At 45.9% G+C, this 15,606-nt stretch overlaps 1 protein-coding gene across 1 annotated transcript in view; it reads right to left on the reverse strand.

Annotated features, from left to right (window-relative positions):
• TENM4 (teneurin transmembrane protein 4) overlaps nucleotides 1–15,606 on the reverse strand; it is a 222,614-nt gene that overhangs the window by 165,262 nt on the left and 41,746 nt on the right. The window lies entirely within an intron of this gene.

Here is a 15,606-nt window from a genome sequence, read left to right on the forward strand (position 1 = left end):
CTCTAAATCAGAGATATGTGCATATTGGGTTTTACCCTTTTTTTGGTTTGACTTTTAAGCATTTACCTCTTTAATCCATCTGGAATTTATTTGTGCATATGGTGTGAGGTGAAGTCTGAATCAGAGGGTAAAAACTCAAATTCCTCCAGGGGCCAGGCAGGTAAGTTAAAGGAGTGGGGCAGGTCAAGTATAAGAAAAGCGAGGAGGTGGAGACTGTGTTAAATTACAGAATACTTAATGGGGCAGAGGCTTGTTCCTGCAGGGATTTTGGTCTTCTAATTTGTAAAGGTAAACCATAACCCTATAGTTTTATGGGAAATTGTCCAATTTTTAAATATTGGGCCAACACTGTAGGCTACGAAAACTTCTCCATGTCTCTCAACCACATCTGTCCCTCAGAATGCCACTCTGTGGACTCTGGGTTAACCCGAGGTGTTCCAAGTTATTCCAGCAACATTTACTGATTAAACCTTTTCTTCTCCAATCATTTGCAATTCTCCCCTTTTCAAATATTAAATTTTTACACAGAACTGGCAATGCTTCTAGGCCATTTTCTTTCATTAGCCTGCTTGACTCCTATTCTCTTGTATTATAGATTTATAGTATGTTAATATGTTTAAAGATGAGTACCGTTTCATTATTCTTTTTGCAATTTTTTCTATACTTTCATCTGTTTATTATTCCAGTTGAGGTCTTAAACTATTCAACCAGATCGCCTAAATTCCCTTTAGGATTCTGTCTGGCATTCCATTAACCTATAAACTGACATATTTAGAGTATTTCACCTTCTCATCGAGGAACATGTTATATTTCCTAATTATTCATGTCCTGTTTTATAGTTAGCAATAAAATTTCACAGTTTTTGTCACACAGGTCACATATAGTTCTCATTAAGATGATATTTTAATTTTTATTGATTTATTTGACTGAGACATTTTTCATTATATTTCATAGCTGGTTATTGTACGTATATGGGAAATCTATTGACTTTTGTGAAGCTACCGTGTACCTCAGTTACAAGCTCTGAATTCTTATTAAGTAAAATAGTTTTCCAATTAACGTGTGTGTGTTCTCTAGGAATATAAACACATGCTTCAAAAATACGTAGGGATGGCATTGTCTGACACTCTTGTCTCTGTAGAATGTCTCATATTGGTCAACACTTCTAAAACAATACTAGCAAAAAATATATCCTTATTTCTTAGTGATTTATTTTTAAAATATATATCTTTATTGATTTTAGAGAGAGAGGAAGGGAGAGGGATAGAGAGACAGAAACATCAATGATGAGAATCATTGATCAGCTGCCTCCTGCATGCCCCACACTGAGGAATCGAGCCCGCAACCCAGGCATGTTTCCTAACCAGGAATTGGGAATCGAACCTCCTGGTTCATAGGTCAATACTCAACCACTGAGCCACACTGGCCGGGCTTCCAAGTGATTTTAAAGGGAACCCGTCTACCATTTAATCAGGAAGCATTGGATTTTGACTAGAAATCTTTATTATGCAAAGAATTTTTTTCATTTTCAGTATTGTTATGACCTGGTATTGTCTTCAAAGGTGTATTTATTTATTTATTTATTTATATCATGTATGGAACACCTAAGACCTATCTCAGCCAGTACAATAAAAAAATGTTGGGAATTTGCACAATAAGTGTGAACCAGATGCACCTGGGCTTGAAGCCTGGCTCTGATTCTGTGTGATGTGGAACACAGTCGCCGCCTCATCGGAAAATGGGGATAACTTTGACGGGCAAAGGCTGGTTGTGAGAATGAAAACGCGCTTAGGGTAGTGCTTAGCACCTGGGCGAAGCTCCACAGACTTCACGTCCCTCCACTAGCATTTAAAAGAAAGAGACAAGTGTGGTACAACTTCCCCAATAAAAGCTTCCCCAAGAATAGCTTGCATTTATAGACTTGAGAAAACTCAGGCAGTATTTGTGAAAAATACCACCCCAGCCTTCCTGCCTTTGGATACAGGACTTTTTCTCACTTTCCTAAAATATACAGTCCATCCCTTGCACTCTCGCATGGATTCGTTGGCCTTTGACACAAATGAAAATAAAAAATCAGGCTGATATGTAATATGAACCAGGAATGAAACAAACTGTGCTTCTATTAGCCCTGAACATGAGCGCTGCTCAGATAAAGGCATGAACAAGCAGCTACTCAAACTGAAACCAGATGTTCTGAGGTTTCTGGCTTATGGCTTTTTATAACCCTTCATATAACACTCACAGTCCTGTCATTTCAACAGAGGGTCCACTGCTCCCTTCAACCAGCAAGAAACCTGCCCCAAACCTCTGCTAGGTTTGCAACCACTAAACCTTTGCTTGATTGTGAAGATAAAGGCGCTCTTTCCACATGTAGAGAGATCCTTTGGTCCAAACTCTTTGGCCCAGAGAAGTGCTGAGGAGTGACAAAGCACACACCCCCCATAGGGTCCTCGGAGCAGAGCTGAGGTGTCCCCTATTGTCACAGGAAAGGGGAAATGAGGGGAGCCAGGGAAGTGGGTGCTGACTTGGGAGGGGCCTGGGTAAAGTGTGCAAAAACCAGTGTAGCATGGATTCTGAAGTTAGCCCGTCTCAGAGGCAAATCCTGGCTCTGTGCTATTCCTTGTGGGACCGTGGGCAAGTTGGTTAATTTCTGTGAACCTTGTTTCTTCATCTATATAAAGGAAATAATTGCTCCTGCCTCCCTGAGACTGTTACAACATTTAAGTTAGATAATGCATGTATAACACTTAACATACTCCTCAGACCCTTTAAACTCTTGAAAGTTACTAGCAACTAATATTGCCAATAACTAACAAACACTTGTATAGCACCTATCATGTGCCCGGCATTGTTCTCAGTATTTAACACATATTAATTCATTCTGCCCTCATAATTACACCCATGAAGTGGGTACTAATTTTTCAGATAAGGGAATTGAGGCAATGATGGGTTATCTATCACAGTCAATAAGTGGTAGAGACTGGATGTAAACCAGGCCACCTGGCTTCCAATCCACTCTTTAACCACTAAGCCACGTTACCGCTCTCTCTACTGCTGTATTACACCAGAGAATTGATTTGATTCAGTGCTGCCTTGAGGCTCCCTTTTCGTGGAAGGGAGCACACAATCCAGGCCATAAAGGGCTTAGTCGGTAAGGCAGTCATTTCTAGAAAGCACTGCATCCTGAGATCAGTGCGGACCCTGTCCTGTACTCCACTCTCCTCCACCTTCACACTTCATCCTTTCTCATCTTCACTGCTCACTCCTGTCCCACAGGATGTGTCTCTCCTCCTTCCCTAGGTCTAGCCCTTCTGCATCTGCCCTTTGTTCTGTCTCCCACCTCCTTCCATTAATCATCTCCCCTCTCTCCTGGGCCTCCCATCTTCTCCCCTGGCTCCTCTCCCACAGCTGACAACACGTTCAAGGCTCCCCCCACCTTAAATAAACCTTTCCTTGAACCTGCCTCCTCCTCAGGTTCCTCAGATCTGTCTCCTTCCCTGCTCTGTCTAGAAGGAATTGTTTCCACTCCACACCTCTCACTCACTCTTGAACTCGTGGTGACCCCACTTCCACCTGCGACAGGAGGTGGACACTGCTCCCACTGAGGTTGCCAATGGCCTCCTAATGACCAATTCCAGCAGCTTCTTTGTAATCAGCTCCCTAGCTTTTCTCTAAAGCTAATCTCTATGTATCTCTCCCCCTGTGCCCACCCTCTGAATGGTGGGGTTCCATCCTTGAGTCCCTGCTTCTCACTCCTCTACCCTCCCACCTGCCCCCTCTGGCATCCACACTGATGACGCCCACTGGGTTTCCGTCTCCAGGTCACAGCTGTTCCTCGAGTCAACACCTGTTTATCCATCTGCCTATTGGTAACTGCCAACAACTAACATCCAACTTGGAAATCTCTTAGCAGCTCACATTTAATGTGAACTTGCTGTCTCCCTACTTCCTTTCCCCAACAAACCCATGTCCTCTCCTATTTCTTAATTAATGATTTCACAATGCCTCTATTCTCCAAGGTCAAAACCAGACTGTAACATCCTGGAATGGATCCACTCCTTTATACAAGAGCAGTGGCATTTGCCCCAATTCAGGCCCTCATCTCTCATCTAACCCTGCTGGTTACTGAATAGTCTTCCAATTAGTTTCCCTGTGTTAGTCTGAGAAACCAGCCCAGTAGTATATGCCACTGCCAAAGACATCTGTCCAAGACCTGAGTCACACTACACGTTGGCTTAAAAATGACCCTGTGCTCCCCTCTGCCTTGAAAACCAGGCTTCTGAGCTGGACCACAAGGACCTTCACCTTCCCAGGTTGGCCTCCACCTCATTTTCTAGGCTCTTCTCTAGGCACCACACCCTCATGCCCTCTACCCACTCCCAGTGGACACAACAGGCACTCTCACAAAGGCATAGGCGAGGAAGAAGATGAGTCAGACAGACCTGGGTTCAAATTCCAGCTCCTTTACCGGCTGGTGTGAAACCTCTGCTTAGTCATTTACACACTCCGAGCTCCACTTTCTTCTGGGGAAAAAGTACCGACTTTGTCTACCTGGTGGGAGGGTCTGAAACAGTTTATGTAAAACATCTAGGATAATACTTAGATATAGTAGGCAGTGAGCAAACAGTAGCTATTAATATTATTGATTTTCCCAAGTAGTTTCCGAGAGGCAGGGAGGAGTTTGTAAAGAATGACAAGGTCTGAAACTAGAATGAAACATGTGAGGCACTCCTTATGGAATCAGAAGCAGATCAAATGTCTGAGGACAAGTAACAGTGCCTTGGGATGTTTTAGAACCCACATTTCCATGGTGTGAGCTGCAGCGGTACCGGCCTAAAATGACTGCGGGATCTGACATGGTGTCAGATTGCTCTGGCCTCTGAATCCAGCAGCCCTGGAATGCACAGATCTCCCGGGACCGAAAGAGCATTCCCCAGCCAGGAGCCTCTGGCAGTGCCTGAACTGGCATTGGTGCCCTCCTTCCTCAGAGCTGCCCACAAGAAGTTCATGTCCACAGAAGAAGGTTCCAGGCTGCAGGGAGCACCTGTCATCATTGACCCTTCCCCTTGGTGCTCACTGACCCTCTGATGGACAAATGACCTAACCTCCTCAGGCCTCAGTTTCTCATCCATAAGGTAAAAATAAAAATAGGCTGGTACATATAGCATGTGATTGGTACTTGACAAATATTTGTTGGATAGTGAGACTGTTGAGAAGAGGAAGGTTTGCCATGTTCAGAGTCCCGTTCCGGGCAGCTGGGCTCCAGGAGAAGTTGCTGGGTTGGATGCAGAAGACCTGGCTTCGGGTCCTCATGCGAGCCACTGGCCATGGACTCTGTTTCCTCATTTCTAAAATGCAAAGAGCGATCCCTTCCTGCCTGGTCACAGGGACCACATCCATGGTTGGGCAGAGATAGTTACTCTCTGATCTCAATGTCTCCTTTTTTCTTTTTAGTAACTCATTTTCCATAGTTCCTTTCTGCTTCTCACTTCCGTTTGGCCCCAAGCGGGTAATAACTAATATTTGTACACTGCTTTCCAGCTCACTGAGCGCTTTTCTCACAGTAAGTCCTTTCGGTCCCTCCGCCTCCTCCTGCACCCCCGGCAGCGGTAGCGGCCTCCAACCTGCTCCTCGGGGAGCTTGCAGAGACCCCTCTGTCAGAGCAGATCACCTCTTATTAGAATTATTATGGACATTTATCAGTGGTGGTTTAATTTATAGCCCAGTTGACTACAGGCTCTTTGAGGGCAAGGCTTCTGTTTTGTTCACTGATGAATCTCTAGCACTTAGCAATATAGATGCTTAGCAAATGTTGAATTAAAAACACGCTGAGAACTTACTATGAATCACATGCTTTCATGCCGGTGTCAGACGCTCTGGAGTGAGTTTTATTTTTTTCCGAATTACAGGTAAGTTTGGCGGGGCTCAGACTTATTCAAAGTCCCATAGCTCATAAACAGGATAGCTCGAATTCGAACCCAGGTCTGCTGGCCTCCAAAGCCTTTGCCCTTTATCTGGACCACAATGCCTCTCTGGCCACAGCAACAACCTCAACTATCTACCACCAATGCCAAGTGCAGCAGATGGCATTACAGAACAGACATTTAACCAGGCCCCACATACCAGTGGTGCTGTAAAGGGAAAGAAAAAAGATACCACCATGTGAGAACCCTCCTAAAGATGCTGATTTGCAATAGAAATGCTAGCTGGCAAGATGGGGATGAGCTGCCTTTGACAACTGAGAGAGAAAAGAGGTATCTATATACTAAAAACCTAAGCAACTACCAGAACGACCAGCCACTATGATGTGCACTGACCACCAGGGGGCAGACGCTCAATGCAGGAGCTGCACCCTGGTGGTCAGTGCGCTCCCACAGAGGGAGCACCACTCAGCCAGAAGCTGGGCTCATGGCTGGCGAGCACAGTGGTAGGTGGTGGAAGCCTCTCCTGCTTCCATGGCAGCGCTAAGGAGCAGGATATCCAACTGCCAGCTTAAGCCCGATCCCCAGAGGCTCCCAGACTGCGAGAGGGCACAGACTGGGCTGAAGGACCCGCCCCCCCCCCCAATGCACTAATTTCGTGCACCAGGCCTCTAGTCAGAAAATAAAATTAAACCATCACTGATAAAATTTCTTCCGCTGGAAGCTCCACCTGGATGGGCTGGGAGGAGGGGCTCCTTGGAGTCAGTACGAGTCAGGCTGTTCTTTAGAACAAGGCAGATGGGTCCCCTGCAGCTGCTGACGGCAGGCACGTTGCTGGCACACAGCGGGCCCAGCAGGTGTGAATGGCATGATCTCTGAGACCCCATCTACAGCGACAATTCTCTGGCTATGGGAGTGTATGAGGACACACATGGATGTCATTGCACACTAGAAACCTGGCCGCTAACATGTAAGAGAAAGAGCCTGGGCTTCGGGGTGCTAACCTCGCGCTGCTATTTCCTACTTAGGAGATCTTGGCAAATAGCACGAGCTCTCCAAGCCTCAGTTTCTTTATCTATGATGTGGAAACACACATAATCTAACTTCCAGCTTGTTTTGAGAACTAAGTAATAATGCCCCCAGCGCAGTGCCTGGCACCGAATCAGTGCTCAGTCAGTAGACTGCTGTGGTTATGATCCTGGCTCTGCCACTTGGTGGCTGTGTGACCCTGGACAAGTCATAGGACTTCTCTAAGCCTCGGTTTTATCATCTTTAAAAGTGAGATTTAAATAAGTAAAAGGTGTGTGGAGACTTGTGGCATAATGTATCCCAAAGTGGCAAAAACATAAACCGGAAGGGAGATGGAAGCTCTGGCTGCAGGAGGAGGAGGATGGCTATAAAGCTGATGGAGGAGTCCTAAAATACATGGATTCTTTCTACTGAACTTCCCACCAGCACATCCTTCTAGGCCCCTCCCACTCACAACCTCTGACCTTCACAATCTCCTTTGCCAACTGCACGGCATCACTCACCCCCAGAATGGATGATTCCTCAACCCTTTTCTCTTCCTTTCATCTCTTCCCTTAGGAAACACCATCTTAACTCCTTATTGGGGGGTTTGCCAATAATCTCCAAGGGTCAGTATATAGCTCAAATCTGTTCATTTGTCTCCATGTCCAAGGCCTCCAGTCTGACAACTGCCACAGCCTCCTGTGTCCAGCTCCTACAGCAGAAAAAACTTTCCAACATGAAAATCAGGTCACTGTAGCTCCACCTCCCACAGTGGCTTCCTGTTACCCTTGGGTAACATTAAAAAAACAAAAGGAAAAACTCTTCTCAGGCCATATGAAAGCCCTGTACAGTCTCCTCCTGGCCCCTCTTCAGCCTTCCCTCATACCATTTGGCCCATTGATCCCCACACCCTACAATGTGATCATCTTCAAGTTTCTCCAACAACCCCAGCTCTTGCCTGTCCCAGGGCCTTTGCACATGCTCTTCCCTCGGCTTGGCATATTCTTTCTCCAAACCTTCATCTAAACAGCTCCCATTCCCACCCCTGCCCCAGCAATCTAAATTAGGTGGCCTGTTTGTTTCTCTAGAGTACCCTCTTCTTTTCCTTACCACAATGACCATTTATCATTTACCATTACATATCATATATATATATATATATATATATATATATATATATATATATATATATAATTTCATGATTGTATTTAAACTTAAGAATCCATCTCCAGCTGTCTCAAGCGTGTCTATAAACTTCTCCAGAGCAGGAAGCCTGGCTCTTTTATATACCAGAGATACCAATGCCTGCTTAGGACATGGCATATGAAAGGCAGTTAGTAATCACCGGTGGAATGAGAAAGTGAACAGACACAGCGTCTAGGTCTGCCTGCAACCTCTCTGGACCTGCTCCTTCTGTCCATCCCCCTTAACACATCCTTCAGGGCTCTGAGGCCTAATAATAAAGGCCTTGCTCCCTGGGTATTGTAAAGAGACTGAGCCAAGCCTTTGCCCTCTTCCTCAGTTACATGGATCAGCTTCGCCGTTTTCTCAGCCTCACTGACTAGTCCGTGAGAACCTCCCCCGTCAGCACCGTGTCTGCCTCATGGCTGCACGTAAGTGCCCCGGCAGGACCTGGCTCTCAGTGGGCACCTGTGGACCCAGACAGACACAGTGACGCTGGGACAGACACTGATGACCCATGTTCACTTCCCTCTTCCTGAGAGAATGCGAATTTTGTTTTGAGTGCCAACGTGGCAAGCTAAAAATACCCACGTTCTCAGATTTCCCTGCAGCTCTGAGTGTCCAAGTGACACAGCCCTGCCAGAGAAATGTGGGCTGCGTGCTTTAGGGAAAAGCTGTCTCCTTCCCCTTTCTTCTTCTTCCTGTCTAATATGCAGACACAAGTTCTGAAGGTGGATCAGCGTCTTAGGGCCATGAGCATGAAGACAGCAGCTGGCGCACAAGAGAGAACAAAAGAGCCTGGTTGATACCACCGCTGGGCTGCGGTGCCGGCCCTGGGGACACACCCTAAGACTGAGAATGCGCACGAACATGAAAACCCCACTGGAAGAAATCTTATTTGCACACGAAACACATTTCTAACTCTTCTCAGAGACCAGCTTTGTTGCTTGGTACCTACTACACCCTTGAGGTACCTTTTCTCCTCCCCTGTCCTTGTCCCAGGTCCCAAAGAATTCAGAAGGTTCAGCAGTGGAGACAGATTCCGGGGAGCCGCGGGGTGGGCTGTGGGCGGTGGGGATGCTGCCTGCCCATCGTCCTCGGTGGCAGGGCCAGCTGCTGGCAGGGCTGGCCTCCTGTCTGCAGATGCAGCTGGGATATTCTGAGCTCTCCTCCACTGAACAGGTTTTTGGCCACGGTTTATATCCGATGTGCTGACTTGAGCTCTCCCTCAGCCTATAGTTTCATCCCGCTTTTACCAGACTGCTCCAAATAAGTCCTGCTTTCAGGGACAGGTGAATGCACTGGGCACTTTTCCAAAGCAGTGTTTCCCAGAGAAAATTCACAAAGTGCTGCCAATGTCATTTACAAGAAGGTTAACCGATTACCGAGAGACCTTGATTGCTCGTCGCTGCATGATATCTTATCATTTGGAGGAAGGGGATATGAAGAGTGGTGAAGGCAGAGCGTATTCAAAACTGGAAATCATTCCTAATCACTTTTCTTAGTTTCTTCTTGGAAGTAGTGCAGGTTTTTACACAAATTACGGTTTAGAATGTCCTGGGTTCTTCTCTCCATATCCTTGCCAGAGCACTCAAGAGGCTAATGAACAGTCAGTGGTTTTACCCAGTCAAAGCCAGGGGCATATAGAAGTAGCACGGTCCAGTGGGCTTTGGGAAATCATAAAGGACCCAATTTTGATGACCTTGGAAGATAGAAGGTTATGTGAAAGTATCTATTCCCAGCTAGGAAAGAGGACTGGATTGCAGGAACAGCAGATAAAGACACCACTAATGCCACTGAATCAGTCCTTCTGTCCTTCCTGGCTCCCCCTTTCCCGCCTTTTTTTCTTTTCTCCTGAAATCACAAAGCTCAATCACAGTAACCTCTTTTGGTTACATAAATTAATGAACTCTTGTAAACCCTCTGGCTCTAATCAATTTAGTCCTTGCTCCAAAGCCCGCAGAATGAACTTTTTCCTTAGGGCGGCATTCAAGGCTCTCCCTGATGGCTCACTTCTCCCCTTCAGGGCCTCCTGTGCTCTAGTCTAACAGAACTGCTGGCTCCTCACAGCCAGCAATTAATTTCTGCCTACCTGCCTTTTGCTCCTGCTGTTCCTGCTACCTAGAATGAACTCCTCCACAACTTCCCCTCCCATTTTCCTTCCTTAAATGTGAAGATTCTACCCACCCTGTAAGGTCCCATCAAATGCCACTTCCTCGGTGAGCCCTCCCTGGCCCACTCACCCAGACATGCCCCTGCCTTCCTCCCATCCTCATGGTGCTTTCACCAGTGACTCCAGGAGTGACCTTTCTTTGTCCTGTCCTTGGATTAGAGGCACTTACTATGTAAATGCTTCTTCTAGACCATGAACTACTTTTGCCAGAAACCATGTCATACCTCCTCTGTATCTCCAACCAGAGAAGGAGCAGGAATGCCATATTTGTCTAGTCCCTGGACATACTATAGGTCGATTTACAGCGACTGCCTGGGCATGAGCAAAAGGATCTTTCTCTTTAATTAGCACGAATGTCCTCAGACCAGAGCACATTCCTCATAAAAATTACCAGGGTCTATGTTTTCTAACAATGATTCTCATTTCTTTTTTCTGGGTTTCCAAATCCACTGTGGGGCACCTCTGTTATTTGACGACCTTGGAAGATAGAAGGTTATGTGAAAGTTATCAACGTCAGGTTGATCTATTCTTTTATGTTTCAGCATCAACCAAAATTAAAAGATAAGATGCTATCTGGAGCCCCAAACTGCTGCAATGCTGACTTGTCAGGTCTTAGGGTTGCAAGCAATGCATATGAAGATATTTTTATTTGAAAAGTTTTGGATGCTGTAATATTTTTTTTCATGGTCTTTTTAATGGTTTCTCAAGAAAATTTCTTGGGTTGATGTAAGATACTTGCAAGTTAATAAGGGGGAAATTATATTTCGCATAATATAAATGGCAATAAAATATTTAATAGTATCATTGCAAACAGTAAGACACTGTAGCATAGTGTGGAGAGTGAGGGATTTGGAGACCAGGTTTCCACCCTAGCTCTGCCTTGACTAATTGAGACTTTGGGAAAGTCAATTAAATTCTCTGAGCCTCAATTTCTTCATCTGTAAAGTTGAGATAAAAATGCATACCATCTAAGGTCTTGTGAGGATTAAATTATATACAGAAAAGAGTTAAGTATGGTCCCCAACACACAGTAGAAGTGCTCTAAATGTTTGCTACATGACAGGAACCCTCATGCACTGTTGGTGGGAATGCAAATTCATGCAGCCACTATGGAAAACAGTATGAGGGTTCCTCAAAAAATTAAAAGGAACTGTCTTATTACCTAGTGATCCCACTTTTGGGTAAATATCCAAAACACTAATTTGAAAGAATATACTATGTGCATATATTTGGCTTTATTTACAATAGCCAAGATATGAAAGCAACCCAAGTGCCCATCAATAGATGACTGGCTAAAAAAATGGTGGTACATATATACAATGGGATATCACTCAGCAGTAAAAAAATGAAATCTTACCATTTGCAACAGCATGGAGGGACCTAGAGGGTATTATGCTAAGTGAAATAAGTCAGACAGAGAAAGACAAATACCACATGATTTCACTTATATGTGGAATCTAAAGAGCAAAATAAACAAGCAAACAAAACAGAAACAAACTCATAGATACAAAAACAGACTGATGGCTGCCAGTGGGAAGGGAGTTGGGGGACTGGATGAAAAAGATGAAGGGATTAAGAAGTACAATAGTCACAGGGATATAAAGTACAACACAGGGAATAGAGTCAATAATATTATAATCATATATGGTGTTAGATGGGTACTAGAAATATGGGTTGAGGGGAACACTTTGTAAAATATATGACTGTCTAACCACTATGCTGTACACCTAAAACTAAAACCAAATAATATTGAATGTAAACTGTAATTGAAAAATAAAATTGAAAAATAATAAAAATGAATACTTGCTGCATGAGTGAATAGGTGGAAAACAGAGGTAAGTGTAATACAGAAAAAAGGGGGGTTGATCCTGGGAAGGAGGCAGATTGCTAAAGAAGGAAGATCACAAACTTTGGAGTCAGACAGATGCAAATTCAAGCCCTGGCTTTTCTCTTAGCATCCCTGGGCCTCATCCCTCATCTGCAATAGGGGGTGGTAATAAAAATAAGAATAATCGCCTTATGGAGTCACTTCAAGGCTTAAAGAATGTATGTAAGGCCCTTTGTGAACTGTGGTGGTAAATATATTTTGGCTACTGGTCTACATCCTCCTACTTCATTCAATACTGGGGGTCAGCAAGGCTACCCACCCCGATGGTACCAGGACCAGAAACAATGTTACCTTCAAATTCTGGATCTCCACATGTGGGGGGAAGACTGTTCTTTCTGAATAAAGTTGCCATGTTTCATTCTAAAACTTGGTTTCAGTGGAGTGTGTGTGTGTGTGTGTGTGTACATCTAGTTCACAGGGAGCTCTGGCAACATCAGGTCTCTGTGTGTATATAGTTGTGTATACAGTTTGTAAAGTGCTTTTAGAATTTTTTCCCCAAGGCAAAAGATAAACTCATTTACTTTAAAATCATCAGCTGGGTTGCATTAAATGGAGGGAAAAGCAAAAACGTACACCATCTAGCCATTTGTTAAATTAAACACACTTATTTCTCCTCTTACTTAATTACAAACAGACATAAATACTCTGGATTCTGACATCTCAGATCTTCTTAAATTCTAGTCTGCATTTCGACATGTAACGAAGGGAGGGTCATATTCCAATATGTGTGTTAAGCAAACCTGAGAGTTACAACTGTAGAGCGGGACCATAATGACTTCACTAAAACAAGACCTAAACTTTTAATTAACCTGCCAAGACAAATTACAAGTCATAACTCACCGGCAACCACCACAGACAGCTGAGACTCAATGCCAGGGCCTCTGGGGGAGAAAGGGATTAATAGCAACATCACCATTGGTCTGTTTTTGCGTTAAAAGAAAAAAGGTATTCATTAACCCCCGTCGCGTGAAGGAAGACAGACAAGTCAGAAAGGCAGCAAGAGAAAGGAGGACGGAGGAGGAGACGGGAGAGAATATTAACAACTTCCATGTAATTGAGTGCTCACCGCGCCCAAAGCCTGCGCTAGGCTCTTGATAACTGCTCTCTATAATCTTTCCAGTGGAGATTGCAAAGTAATTTCCAAAAAAGAAAAATGAGTCACCTTAGCGAGGGAGGTGACTGCCCATGGTCACAGGACGGACATGAGACAGGAAGGACAGGAAGGCTGGAAGACCGCACTCATAAGGCATCTGCTTTCAGGGCTCAGTTGACAGACCATCAGCATCACCTGGGCTCTACCTCCGCCCTACTGGGCCATCATCATTTGCGTGGAAAAGGCCCAGGAACCCGAATTTTGACCTAGCTTCCCAGGTGATTCCTTCATACAGCAATGTCTGAGACCGCACATAAGATACTAGAACCCCTTGCTACTCAAAATGTGGTCCACAGACAAGCAGCTCGGTGTCACCAGGCCCTGGTTAGAAATGCAGACTCTGGGGACCCACCCAGATCTGCCGAAGCAGAATCGGCATTTGAACAAGACGCCAGGTGGTTCCTAACACTCTGAGGAGCACAGGAGGGCCCATGTGCTCTAAAAGACAGCAGAGGGTTAAGGGAGGTGAAGACAGATTTCATCATTTAGGTGAGAACAGGAATGCCAGAGGGAAAGGCAACACCGTGTCCTTAAGTATGCCAAAGCCGGTTAGCAAGCTCCGACATGCCAGGAGCTGGCAAGGGCACTTGGCTGGACCTACCTTATATTTCTCTAAGAGTCACATCCTAATTGAAAGTCACTTTCTTTGGGGGTTTGTATTAATATCCTTTCATATTTATGCTGTTATTACAAATGCAGAATTCTGATTGTATTGAGGCCTTAGCTCTGAGCGAGCACGGAACTCGATGCTGGCTGGTGAACTATGCCGACGAGGAATCAGACCGTGAGACCATGAAGCTGGACCTCAGGCTCCACTCATGACTTGAGAATCGCGCCCCTCAGTTGAGGCTGCTGTGTCCAGAGAGAAAACAGGAACAAGGTCTGGAGTCTGGCAAACCCGCAGTGACAGCCTAACTGAGGGCGAGGACCAGCCCGGGCTCTCCAGTGACAGAGCGCATGCCCCTGTTAGCATCTGGTCACAGTAACCACTGAGCACAGCCTCGCATCCCAGGGTCTCGGGAAACCAAGGGCTGGAAACATAAGTAACCTGTGCAGGGTCGGATCACAGGTGAATGGTGGAGATTCAGAACTTGCCCTCTCCCTCGAAAGGCAGCACGCAGGGAGAAAACCACAGCACGGCACCCGCCAGGCCTGGCCTGCGGCTGCCGTCCGTCCTGCCAACGGCTGGCCGAACAGAGGAAAGGCCGCGCTCACGCTCATCCTGAGGAACTGAGTGAGTGACGCTGGGCGTCGGAATCTGGTTGGGTGTTGCGGGGGCATGCAGAGAAGATGATGTCAGAGTCCCTGTCCTGCAGACACTCGGAGACCTGCAGCTGGGACAGACCCTTCAAACAAGGACAGCCAAGTGGTATTTCCCACCTCAGAGCCGAGGCGCCCGATGGCCCCGCCCCCGGCACTTAGCCAGGGCTGGACTGTTGGGACCGCAGCTACTGCAGAGGCTGATAAATCAAGCCCGCATTTAACAGACAGATATTCTCAGCCTCAACTCGAAGGGCAAGATTGCGAATGAGAGAGAGGTGACTGGGAAATGACTGATGCTGTTCAGAAGCAAGAACCAGGGTCTTGCAAGAGTGTTAGAAACTAAGGACCAGATTCAGAGGTTTTTATTCAACTCCATTTTCCCCGGCAGGGACTCCCCACCGAGGACTGAGACAGTTCTGAGGTGGACTCCAAGCCACACAGACTCTGCATTAAGCAGAGGGCTCCTTCCCAAGGGTTCTGGTTAGGAGGTTTTGCCTTTCCTGAAGTTTTATTTTCTCGTAGGAAATGTTTATCTCCAGCCTATGGCACAGCCCTTCCTACATAGACTCAGAAAAAAATGATTTCTGCCTGAACCACTGACCACTGGGTCCTGCAGCACTTTGTGGCAAAGGAAGGAGGGGACACATTCTACGGAATGTGAGGGTCAAGAGGAGACATTCCTTACAAGGATGCCAGGCTTCCAGATGGCCACAGGCCTGGGAGGCGCTCCGCTCACTCGGAACTGGGAGCTGTGCCCCCCTCCCACTGCGAGGGACGGATGGCGGTGAAGGTGTTAGCACTCGTTTAAAACACCAGGGCTCACTCTGTTGGAGAGCAGAACATCTCTGTTCCTAACAAAACCCCAACCTGACCGATGACATTGGTCACCCAGCCCTTTGCACTGACCTTCTCTGTCTGTCTGTCTGTCTGTCTCTCTGCCTTTGCCTTGTTTTCTCATCTGCCGGGGGTTGATGGATCCCAAAGCAAAACAGACAAAAAAACCACCATAAAAACC

This window comes from Cnephaeus nilssonii (assembly GCF_951640355.1).
Source record: "Cnephaeus nilssonii genome assembly, chromosome: 13".
Classification (NCBI taxonomy): Eukaryota; Metazoa; Chordata; class Mammalia; order Chiroptera; family Vespertilionidae; genus Cnephaeus; species Cnephaeus nilssonii.